Consider the following 13255-nt stretch of genomic DNA (forward strand, 5'->3'; position numbering starts at 1 on the left):
CAAATACGCAGTGGAAGTAAAAAGGAAGTAAAAAAAAAAAGACTGCACAGTCCTGTGGAAAACTAACTACAGCCTTACTGCTTCCATAGGATTTGAGAGGATAAGTAGGATCCAGGTGCTGCCCATCAAAACCACTTGATTAACTGATCCTCAGCAAGTGTGACCAGCTTTTAAAAGCACAAGTTCTGACAGGTTGCTGGTCTCAAAAATTGAACGCTTCACAGGTGTGGCTGTCCTAGAAAATTCTCGCCATGGTCACACCAGGCAATGCTCAGAGAAACTGCAAAAAACCCAATGACGGCCATTGTCTTTTGGACCACAGTGGAGATGTACACACATGATGTGTATTTTGTTTACATGACTGCATAGATCATCACAGCTGAGGTGCCGATCAAAGCTGTAATATAGCTTGTGCATTTACCATCAATAGTGTTTTTATCAGTCATGGCACCAATTATGCCAGATTCAACATGAAAGCATGAGCTTGGGTTTGAGGCTGGATTCTCCATCACCATGATAGACATCTCAAAACGGGCCTGTGCCAAGCTTGACTTCATTGCCTACCTGAAATAACCCTTTGCACGGTTCAGCCAATGAGGGTGTCTACATTCAACACACAACAAAAAACCTATGGTATAGTAGGATTAAATGCAAAATATTTAGAGAACACAAAAGTGGTCAGCGGTGGATACACCAGTACAGCTCATACTCTTTCCTAAGATTTTTTCCTTCAAATTTTTATGCTTCAACACTAAAGCAAACTGACTGATTTTGTCAATACCTTTCGCAATGCCAATCCACTGCAGGACCCTCTTCAGGTGTGTGTTTAGTTTGGCAAATACACACAAGGGCATGCACGCACAAACACACACATGCAAGCCTTTGCTATCGTGCACCATATGTTATCTAAGCTCTCAGTGGGTGCCTGTGGCCTATTTCCCTTTACTGCCCTTAACTGATCTGATGGGCCTGGATGCCCTCTCAGATAACTGATCGCTGTGGAACTGGAGCATGGAGGTGCCTTTTGTTTTTCAACTATTATCCAGCTCCTATCTCTGTGTGTGTTTTACTAACATTACAGTATTGTTACGTAAAAAAAAAAAAAAGTTTGTTTTTTAATTTAAATATGCAAGAAAAAAACTAAAGAAAGTAATTCTTAATAGCTGAATGGGAAATAAGCTGTTTTGTTTTCAGTACTTTATCAGCCCTAAATTAATATTTCTTAATCTTCATCCCACATAAGAAGATTAGGAGGATTTTCTTTTCTGGATAATTTTAATCTTTGCCTAGACCTGGCTTGTGCCAGTGACCAGGGCAATAGGAAACTCGAAATGGGCCTGGATGATCGAGGGCAGTCTGGCTTTTAATTCCAACAGTGCCTCATCCCACACAGAGGGAGCCATGCCAGCAGAGACAGATTCTGCTCCCTGACCTCAGTGGCACAGTGGTCACTGATTTTATCCTGACCACAGGAAGCTCAATGTCCTGCCCAAGAATGAGTACTATTGTAGTACTATAATTATCCATGGGAGTTTGTATGTGTTTAGGAAAGAAAAAAAAGGGGGGGAAGTCAAGAAAGAAGGAAAAAGAAAGAAAAATCCATGTCTGTTTGGAAAAAAAAGACATTGAAATGTCTGGATTGGGTTCTTTTTTTAAGGCTCCTATGACAGGATCAGGTCATCGAGTAGACAAAGGTGATATGCTGGAAGACAAAGGCAGAAAATCTTCCCCTGTTCTGCAGCTCGAAGGCTGACAGCTGTGGAATCTTTGTTACTCAGTAAATCACTAACTGTTTAACTGCTTGCCTGTTTTCTCAGTTACTGTTTGTCCTTCCCTTTTAGCAACAGGCACTCCACCTGCTTTACCGCCTGTAAGAACATTTGATCATCCCCACCCCTTCACTCAGCTCCCCTGTATAGAAATATCAATATTCAGAATTCACTCTGTAGCCAGATTGCCATCATGTGTTTACTTTAACACTGCAAGCTTATTTCCTACCTCTGTGCCTGTCTGATTACCTGATCTGACATTTTATTTGCCTCTCTCTCGGTTTCAGTTCCCTGTCTATAAGTAAGAATTTAGCTGATTGCCAGTCTGAGCCTTTTCATGTCTTTGCTTAAGCTGTGATAGTAAATGGAGGCTGAAAAGTGTACTTTGTATGAATTTTATAGCAGACAATAGCAGCCCGAAATGGCAAATCCAGCGGATGGTAATTAAGTCACCCAATATAGCCAATATCACTTTAATTTATGCTGTTTTACCCATTTCTATACAAGAAAGAAGAAAATGCCAATTTCCAGTGCCACAAACAGTCTTTTTTTTTTTTTCAAAACTGTGCCAAAAAATTATTTTGATAAAATTGATCTTTTTTTTTAATTTATAAAATCTATTTCCAACTTGCCACAAGAGTTCTTTTCCCCCCATGGCTAATTATATTTATTATATTTCAATATTCAAAAACATCATATCTGCAACCCAACTAACGCCTGTGCTTAGAGAGCCCTGTAGGCCTCACAAATTTATCTGCAATATGCAGGGCAGTCATTTATGTAAATTTGTGCTTGTAGCATTTTTTTTCTCTGCAATTAAGCCATGCTTGCAAATCCCCTCTGTAGAACAGGCCAGAGTGATCATTCTGGACTCAAAAGCTCGGGTTCAGAGTTTGATGGGAAAATAGTTAATTGTTATTGGTCTCTTCAAACAGTAGTTTGAGGTTTAAAGTATTCCTTCAGAGGATTTAAAGAAAATAACGTTGACACGAGCTGCATTTAGTTACCTGTTTTAGTGTGAAGGAGTGTTTATAGAAAGAATGTCTGGCTAGCATTTCTGTAAAGTGGACAAAGCAATTTTTGGCCACAATGCTGCTGCTAAGATGGGATATTCCCTCAGAGGAACATCTAGCTCTCTAAAAAATAAGAGTTATGATTGCATGGTCACACATGTACACACACACACACACACTCACAGGCATGCATGCGTACTGTAGGTACATTATCAGATCTGCAGAAAGCAAGAGGCCAAGAAGGCCTTTCTTCTCCTCTCGTGCATAGTGTGAGTTCGGGGTCGAGGCTGGTGCAGTCACATCCTGCTCTAATGGTGCAACATTGGCATTACAGTCTCATGAGAATAGGATGATGCAGTATTGTTTCATTATTGTAGTGAATTTTTTCAGTGATGCTGTGGACTCTATTACTTCTTACTTCTTACTTCAACATATAGGGTGTCAGCCAGCTTTAATCATAATCCAGATAATGGAGTGTGTGAAGGTGTTAACAAACGAGATGCTTTGGAAGTTGTATTGAAGGAGTTTGCTGATCCTGCTTGAATCCACAATTTGTTTAGTGTTTCCAAATAAAACAGAGAGGAGTCACAGAATGATCCGCATTAACCAATGTTTTCTTTCTTAATGAAAATTACTAAAAATAATAATAAAAAAGGGTAATTTCAATTCTTGCTAAAGTCTGAACGCTCTGTGACACATGCAAATATAGACAATAGTTATGCATTAGAGTGTGAGTTGTGTGTAAAACAAGCAGGACTGGTGGGTGTTCCCTGTTGTCTTAACCCCAGTTGCAGTTTCAGCAGGGCCAGCGGTCCGAGGTCAAAGGATAAACGATTTAGGGTGTCAGGGTGAGCACTGGAAGTGGCAGGCTGACAAATTAGGGCATCGGTAAGGAGAGAAAGACAGAGAAAAGGCGACCATCTATGTAATGACAGAAAGAGCAAGAGATGTGGAGGAAAAAGAAAAAAAAACAATATAGGGGAGACAGAGTGGCCAGTTGAAGTATGTGAGGGTGGTGCAGGACTTGTATAAGGGCAGTGAGACAGTGGTGAGCTGTGCACTAGGAGACAGATGGGTTCAAGGTGGAGATGGGATTATATCAGGGATCATATCTGAGCTCTCCTCCTTTTTTTAATGTTGGACAGGTTGGCAGAAGAGATCAGACAGGACTCTCCTTGGACTATGGTGTTTGCAGATGACACTGATCTGTAGTGAGAGTACGAAACAGGTGGAAGAGAGCCTGGGGAGGTGGAGGTATGCTGTGGAAAGAAGAGGAATAAAAGTCAACAGGAGCAAGACAGAATACATGTCTGTGAATCAGAGGGCGACGTGCAAGGAGAAGAGGCAGTGAAAGTGGATGATTTTTAATACCTGGGTAAACCATTCAAAGCAATGGAGAGTGCACAAGGGAGCACAGGTAGGATGATGTGAGCGAAAGTGTCAGGGGTGATTTGTAACACATTTTGTAAGCATAGCTGCAAGAGCAAAACGCAAGGTTTGAAAGATGGTAGTGAGACCTTATGTAATGTATGGTTTGAGACAGTGTTACTGAGAAAAGACAGGAGGCCAAGGTAGAGATGGAATAGTTGGAAACGATAACAAATTGGGAATGCCGACGATGAGCAAGATTAGAAATCAGTACATCAGAGGGACAGCTCAGGTTGAGAGAGTTTGGAGGCAATGTTAAAGAAGCAAAGAGATGGTTTGGACACACGCAGAGAAGGGATCGTGGATATAGTGGGCAAAAAATGTTGAATACTGAGCTGCCAGGCAGGAGGACAAGAGGAAGACCTCAGAGGAGATTTAACGATGTAGTGAAGGAGGGTGTGCAGAGAGTTGGTGTGACAGAGAATGCCAGAAGGCAGATGATTGGCTGTGGGGACCCATAAAGGGGGCACCTGAAAGACAGTTAATACCTTTCATTTGAGCAGATTATGAAAAAAAAAGTTTCTAGAAAAGGTTAGTTTACTTTATTATGAATGATCGTGAATGAAAAGTAAGCTGTGTTATTCTGATGTTTCCAGTTCATTATTTACCAGAAAAACCGAGACACATGGAAAACATAGCTGTGAAACACATATCAATGGATGCGGTAGAAAATGTAATCATGTTTGACTCAAAATATTATGTATTTAGATTATTCACTTGTTTGGCTAAGAGTTAGCTTCCATGCTTTATCCACGGGAATGCAGAAAAGAACAAGAGTACATTAGAGCTTTACTGATGAAGTGCCTATCAAACCATAAGAGTAAGCGCACATTCGTATTTTGGTTCTCTTAGCATCACGAGCCACATTTTTAAAGTGAAGTCATAAAAGAAGAATGACCACTCTCTTCTTCCAGCAGATATTTATAGTCTCTCAAAAGACTAATCACTTCCACCAGGACCAGACACCCACCACATGGAATACATCGGGACGGATTCCGATCTCCATAATTATTATATTCTGACAAACACACGCACTCACTATAACAAACACAATTGTACAGAAACCAACTATCTGTTCTTTTCTGCTATTTTAAGTATGCAAAACATGACAAGAGTGGGAAGAAAAAGACCTTAGAAGAGGAAGAAGACAAGTCATATCAAGTCCAACCACAATTAAAAAAATTGGAAGACAGCAAGCTATCAGAGCGTGGTGAACAACTCGATGTTCCAATCCATATTTGTCTCCGTATTATAAATACTTATCCCTGGATTAACACAGCTAAATGTAAAATGTGTCATACTATTATTGCTTTGATAGTAAAACATAATCACTGCTCTAATCCTAATTAAGCTTGTGGCATGTTTTGATAGCATTTCAAAATAGTAGGACACTCACATCACACATTGAGCCATATTTTGAATACCAGAGAAGAACATTTCATAAGGAAAATCAAACACAGTGATGCTGGTGTTCACCACACAGAGCCACAAGAGAGGAGGACCAGAGCTGAAAAGTTCCTTAGAGTTGATTAAGTGTGTTTTTGAGTCATTACATATATTCGGTTTTAATTACAATATCTTACATAAAACTCGAACAAAGTTCCACCAACAAGCAAACAACAACAAATAAACAAGTGTTATAAGTGCATGATTCATACAGGACTGATGGATAAACACCACGCCAAAGTAAAGCAGAGCAGTGGTGTCCAAATCAAGGCATCTGGGCCTTTTTCCATTCATACCAATGCTACTAATATTTACGCTTCACTTTTTTCATAGCTCTTTTCATTTATTTTGAGTGTGCTGTTTAATATTTTCACATTATCACTGGATTGAGTATTAATTTCATGTGAATAGAGTAGCTCCCAACAATAATAACAGAGCAAATTACCAGCAAATTCTGCAGCTCCCCTCAGATCTGCGTTCCAACACCCAGACTACAAAACTATTTAGTATGTCAGAATAAGATTTAGTATGCCTTCAGTAGGCCACACCTGGCCTCTTGCTCTGAAGTCTGTTTCTTATCTTACTAAACCGACTGAGTCAGACTACAAGTGCTGCTGTTTGATGTTTGCAATACAGCAGAGAGGTCAATTCTGATGTGTAAGAAACATCAGGTATTTACATTAAAAACATGCCTTTATTCAGCACTCTGATTCAAAGTTATTTATTAGATGAATTAGCTGTTACGCTCTTTTTTAAAAAGGGGAGAAGAAGGAAGAAGAAGGAGTGCAGTTTTTCCTGCCATACTGTTCCAATGCCAGTTTTTAAATGAGGAAATGATGTAGGTCTTGATTGATGGGTTTATATTAGGGCTGGGCTATATCATACCGTTCACGGTAATACCGGTGTAATTTTGGGCAACGATAGGAAAATGAAAAATCGTGATAGAATATGGGTAAAACGCGCATGCGCAGTGCCTATGTTTACATACGCACATGGTGGCGACGCAGAATGAGAAGAGCGAAAGCGGATCGTTAAATGAAACGGATGAACCAGAACTGGTTTGTAAAAATGCTGCAACTTCAGTGGTGTGGAACTGGTTTAGCTTTCGTCCGTCAGATACACAACAAAGCACTATTTTTGGTAGAGCATGCTAGCGGGCCGTCGTTATTACCGTGTTTTTTGGAAAATACGGCACACTTAAAATCAATCCTTTGATTTTTCTGAAAATCGACAGTGCCCCTTATAATCCCGTGTGCCTTATGTATGAATTCTGGTTGTGTTTACTTACCTCGAAACGATTTTATGTCGTACACGGTGCTCGAAAATCTGTCAAATGTTTCAGTACGACTTTGCGAAGCTACGAAGCCGCACCGCTTGATGGATTGTCGGAGCATCACGGCTGTCGTAGGCAGGCGCCTCGCGGAGTGATACGTACTGTGCTTCAACATAATATTACCGTATTGTGTGTGTATAACCTCTTTTTAAGTTTTGTGGATATTATAGATGGTTATGCTGAGGATATGTCGGCCAATTTCCACTGGAAATGCCTTTTGGTTAAACTGTCAGCAAGGAATTTGCACTGTTACATTTATATATAACTTTAATGCACATAAAAAAGCTGCTTGTTTAAGTGAAAATACATTGATGGGGTTTTTTGCACTAATAAAGTTGTGGAGTTGTAAAGCATTTTGTCTAGTGTCAATTATATCATCAGTTATATCGTTATCGCAAATTTTCAAATGTATATCGTAATAAATATTTTTGGTCATATTGCCCTGCTCTAGTTTATATATCTAGAAAGAAGTTTACAGCAGAAATTTTCTTTTAAATGACTGAGAATCATAGTTTTATTAAATAGCTCTATATAGCATTAGTATCACTTTAACCTTCAGATCAATCTATCAACCCTGAAAAGAGGTCAGAGGTCAAATGTGACATGATATTTTACTACGACGATACACAGGACAATTGTAAAAATCACTGTTTTCGAATTATAAGGGTTTTTGTCCATTTTCAATCAATAAATCATTAAGCTGACCTTGATGACCCAATTATTAATGGACTGTTGACATGACCCCTACAAAGTTTTATTAGAATTCATTCACTTTAACTGACATAATGAAAGAATGACACGCACACAGGTGAACACTGCCAAAAAAAGAGAGGTAAAAATATTTATCAAAGGATTTACTTTAACAGAGCGATGAAACTGTCCCTGTCTTTACTCTTTAAGTTGCCCTTTTAATACACAGAGCTACTAATTAAACTCAGATGTTGTACCAGGTGTGTGTGTGTGTTTTTTTTTTCTAGCATTACTCAACTTTTCCAATCTTTTTTTGGTGATGTCTTTTTTCCACATCCTTTGAACACATTAAATTCCAACTGAGCATGAAGTTAAAAAACAACAAAAAAACCAACAAATTTAAATGACTGTTTTGATTAATTTAAAAAAAAATTATCTATTATCCCCACATTCTGTAAACTTGGTTGTACAAACAGCTAAAAACACTATTATCCAAAAACATGTACAATCGTATGAGTTGTACATTTTCTTTCATAAGTCGGTAACTTTGTGTGATTGACATAAAACTTCACTTCAAAAAATCACTACCACAACCATTTTCTTCACTTTATACAAATCACTTCTAAAAACAATGCGATGCTTTATATCCCTTTTGCAGCGTGGCGTGTTTCCTCTTATGTGAGCGCGCTTACGTGTGAGTGTGTGCATATCCTCTGCAGCACAGAAACGCACCCCAACACAATTTAATTTGGTTTAATCTCAGCCCTTCCACTGGGAACGCAACATATAATTAAACTTTATGGAACTGCCCCGCAGCTCATGCGGAGAAGCAGATTGTCTCACATACACCGACTCACTGAGAATGCAAAATAATTTGTGTCGATGCATAATCAAATCATTATATAACTTACGATTTCAAATTCAACACCTAAAATAAATATTGGTAAATCCTGAGGACACGCGGTTCATAAATGAACAAACAGCATGACTAATCGTATAAACCTATAATACATCTTTCCATTACATCAAAGTGCATGGATTTCATTGATTTGATTCTGCGCTTCATTATTTTTCAATGTATGTGGGAAACCACTGAGGATGCAATAACACCAGTTATTAGAACAGTACACAGAAATTGGTTCTGAATAGTTTTTATCTAACTCTCATCCTGTCTGTGCATAGCGCTCGAGTGTTACATTGCACTTTATTTTTTTTTAGTATATAACATGGTGATCTGTCTTGCTGGATCAGGCTTAGCAAGGTAGATTTTTATTGGACTTTCCATGGAAAAGGAGAGGTAATGCCCCGGTGAAACTGGGCTCTGGGTCTTAAGGCATCACCTCAGAGATGGAGAACGATCAACTGTGCACAGACATGTGGATCAAATGTTGTGTAACCTGTAGATGCACATGTGCTGCACCACAAGCAGATTTCAAACACATGAGAGAAAAAGCTGCTTTACACATTTCATCCACCACTTGGAGACTCGTACCGAGTAGCTGGTGTGTTTTCTGCAGCTTAGGGGAAAGCCAGGGGTGTTTTGTTGATGCATCTTTCTGTATCTACCTTGTATGTGGAACAAAGGCCTGCTCCCCCGAGACCTCCCACATATCCCACTCCTCTTCTTCCCTGACCTAATTTACCTGATTGATTTCCACCCAGCTGGCCACTTGTGTAACAAGAACAATTCTGAGGTGTTTTCCTGCACATGTGTACGGTCAAGCTGATCTAGGTTAAGGTTTAAGGTTAAGGTTTAAAATTCCTCCTTTACCCGAGCCTTGTAAAGTATAAAGTACATCACGAGGTAAGACGTGTGTTCCTCTCTTTTTCCCACTTCTCTTCTATTTTGACTGATTTTTTGCCGAATGTTTTGCTACTTTCTTGAAAATCCAGCCAGCATAAATTACCTTTGACAGCTGACAGTGCAGTACAACAACATCTTCTGCAGAGATGTTACGAATTCAACAGATTTTCTAGACAAGTCAATTTCCCAAGCAACATGACTCTTTCTCTTCTTCTCCACGTAACATTAGTGCAGTTCATCTGGGTCCCACATACACATGCATACACACACAATAACAGAGTGTACTGCCAGTACTTCTTCTAACACTCCCTCCATGTCCCCCTGGCCTTGCAAAGTCTGTTTCTCACACGACCACACTATTAATAAATTCTCTTTTCCTTGCCTTCTCTGTCACTCCTATTTGCTCCACCCCTGGCTTTCAGGCAATTCCCAAATAATACAGATCCATTTCTAACATAATGTTAATTTATTGCTTTTGCTTCAGGCCGAATTTGGAAGTCACACATGAAGTTTAAGCTGCACTGCACTGACTAGGTAAGAAAAGCATAGAGACATAAAGATTTTGAGTAATCGCATTTTAGGTTTAGGAACTGATTGAAGTTTTGACCTCTGCAAGAAAGTCTGAGACATCTGCTGTGTGAGGACTCAAAACATTACTTCATTGCAGATAAAGTGAAAGCAAGGCAAGCAGCACTGTTTCTGTGTTTGACATAGCATAACAAGTGATTAAAAAGAAAAAGTTGTCACTGAGGTTTCTCAATTGTGGGAGAAGAGGAACCTGCCCAACAGTGTGGCCTGAAATACTGCATGCAAGATGAATTTAAGTAAGGGTGGGAGTCCTTTTTCTTTTCTGTAGTGTCTGCACTATACCCACCAAAGAAGTTTTACGATCCCGGATTTCTCTAATATACGTCTAATGGTGCAAGAAAACCTGGAAAGTTTAAAGACGTAAAAGTAAAAAGACACATTTTACAAGAGGTTAAACCTTTCACATAAAAAGGGGGAAATCCAGATAAGGAGTATTTGTAACATCGTCCTGTGCGGAGTGTTTGCACAACTACAGCAAGTAAGGTCAAGTTTAAGGCCAAAAGTCTGTGTAAAATGCTCACAAAGGACCATTTCCATGTTGGTTTGTTCTTCCCCAAAGGTTTGTTGATGTGGTGATCTGTTTAAACCGTGTATGTTTGTTTGACCGTTCATGTTTCTTACCAAGTAATAATTTTTTATAGCAAAGTCAGTTTTCAGACTTCAGCAATAAAATGTTTTGAATGTTTCAGTTTTTCTCATGCATTTTCTGAAAGCATTGCCCAATTTGTTAAAACTTCAAATAGAAATGTGAACACTCAGAGATAGGGATGGGTACCGGTATCGGTTCTGACATAAACGGTAGTAACCAGACCGAAAAACAGCGCACATTTCGGTGCTTTATTTTGGTGCTTTTTTTTCCTGAGCTGTGATACACTTTAGATTCTAGCCAATCATTTTATGTTTCCGAGGATAGTAGGCGGGTCCAGGTACGTACGTTCTTTTAGAGCAGAGCTACAGTTTAAAAATGCCCAAAACGAAGCGGTCAAAAGTCTGGCTGTACTTCACAGCAAAAGATGCAAACTCAGCAGCCTGCAACAAGTGCTTTAAGCTGATACTGTGATACTGTCAAAGGAAGTAACACCTCAAATCCGATGAAACACCTGGCGACGCATAGCGGTTTTTTTTAAAGCCGAGAAATGCGCCGTATTTGATAGCTTGCTGCGAGACCTCACACCGTGCACATCTACTGCGGGTGTGGTGCCTGTTATCGGACTCGGAGTTTGCAACATCCCCCAAAAACCCGAAGAGTAGAGTCCTGGCCCCTAGCCCTGCCAGTGTAGCAGAAATGATGACGGATGATGATGGCAGCAGCAGCCGTTCTTCTCTGCGTGAGTAGCTTAATGTTGTTTGTGTGTAATTTACGCTGAGTAGGCTAACCACGTTATTACATTAATGCATGTAAGGTGAACTAGCAAACATCATCATAGCTACATGCGGCTGTCTTCTTGTTTGATGGCAGATACTCCCTTCACCCTGGCCAAAAAGGCTAAAATGACCAAAGAAAAAGTGGAAAACAGCTAAACATGAGAGGTTTTTGGACAAATGATAGTCAGAAGTGGAAGGCTAGCTTACTGTTGCTGTTTGTGGGCAGCTGGAGTTATTTAATTTAACTTCACTTTTAAATAAAGACAACAACAAAAAAGAGTTCTTGGAGAAAATAAATTAACTTTTCAATGACTGATAAGGTCTGAAAAATCTCATTACAAATGTAGTTCTTTTATTGGCTCTTGTGGGACAATATTTTAATATTTGTCCATATTTACATATTTACATATTTACAGTCTGAACACATCAGAAGGTTTGATGGTTACAAAGTAAACAAACAAAAACATGAGAATATATTTTATATTTTACAATATAGCTCTAGAAACAGTGTGAACACTTCAACACAACCAACAACAGAAGATGATTACTTACACTTTCTTATTTCTGTATGCTACAGTGTTACTTAAATGGAGACTGGCTGAAATCCATGCAACCATCAATCCATTTCCTTGCACTTATCCAGTTCCCAGACATTGCAGTTAAAAGGCAAGGTAAACCCTTGACAGGCGGCCAATCCCTTACAGGGTCATCTCAGAGAGGCGGACAACTATTCAAACTCGCACCTACCATCAATTTGGAATCACCAGTTAACCTAGCAAGCATGTCATTGGACTGTTGGGGGAAGCTGGATTACCTGGAGAGAACTCATGAGCTGAAAGTCATTGGAGACAGTTGTTTGACTAGCTCATACACTTGGATCATCCTCTTGCTCATCCTCACCCCTCTCCTGACTCACTCCTGCTTTCTGTATCTGCAAATACAGTGCAGTCAGTAAAGTCATAACATAAAATGATGACGTTGAAATGTTTGCTTACTGAAGCACATGTCTATGTCTTTCTGTCCAAAGGCTTTAGCCACATCAGAGTTTTGCAGGGCAATCAGTGGTACTAAAAAGAAACTAATTAGGTTAACTGGCAACGGGTCAACAACACGAGCATCTTAGACAGATGAAGATGGCCACAGGTACACCAATCTGCAAAAAACAAACAACTGGATCTACAAATTGAGGAACAATTTCAAAACAAAATTGTGAAAACCCTATTTTCCACAGTACATAAGAAAATCAAAAGATTCCTAGAATCTGGAGAAATCTTGTAAGGAGTAGGCAAAAAGTCAATATTGGATTCCTGTGATCATTGTGCCCTCAGGCAGCAGGATTCATGAGTCAGGAACACTCCCAGAAATCACTGTCTGCAAACACAAGCGAAAGCTCATTTAAAATAGACTGATATTACTGAAAACTGTTCTGTGGTCAGACAAATTGAAATTTGAAATTATTTTCTAAAAACACGGCCACCACTCTGGATTAAAGAGGTTGTTATGAGCACTCAGTTTTAAAGCCTGCATTTCACTAGTTGGGCCCGTGTCCTCATTTGAGGTTTGACAGTGTTTTAGTAGATAAAGGTGAATGGCCTGGACGTGAATTGAGCTGCGGTATGGGCAAGGCCTCGAAGGGGACTGGCGGCGGCTCCCGGGCCTGGCAGATCCCCATGTATTAAATAGAAGTGAAGAAGTTAAAGAATTGAAAATGGGAGAGAGAGAGGGGCACATAAACGAAAACCAACAGCTTGTAGAGCTGGGGGAAAATATATAGATGAGAACCAAAAGGAGCGTGTTGTGAGACGTGGTCCCTCTCCTG

The sequence above is a fragment of the Neolamprologus brichardi genome, chromosome 2, assembly GCF_056152115.1.
Source record: "Neolamprologus brichardi isolate AB-2024 chromosome 2, ASM5615211v1, whole genome shotgun sequence".
Taxonomy (NCBI): Eukaryota; Metazoa; Chordata; class Actinopteri; order Cichliformes; family Cichlidae; genus Neolamprologus; species Neolamprologus brichardi.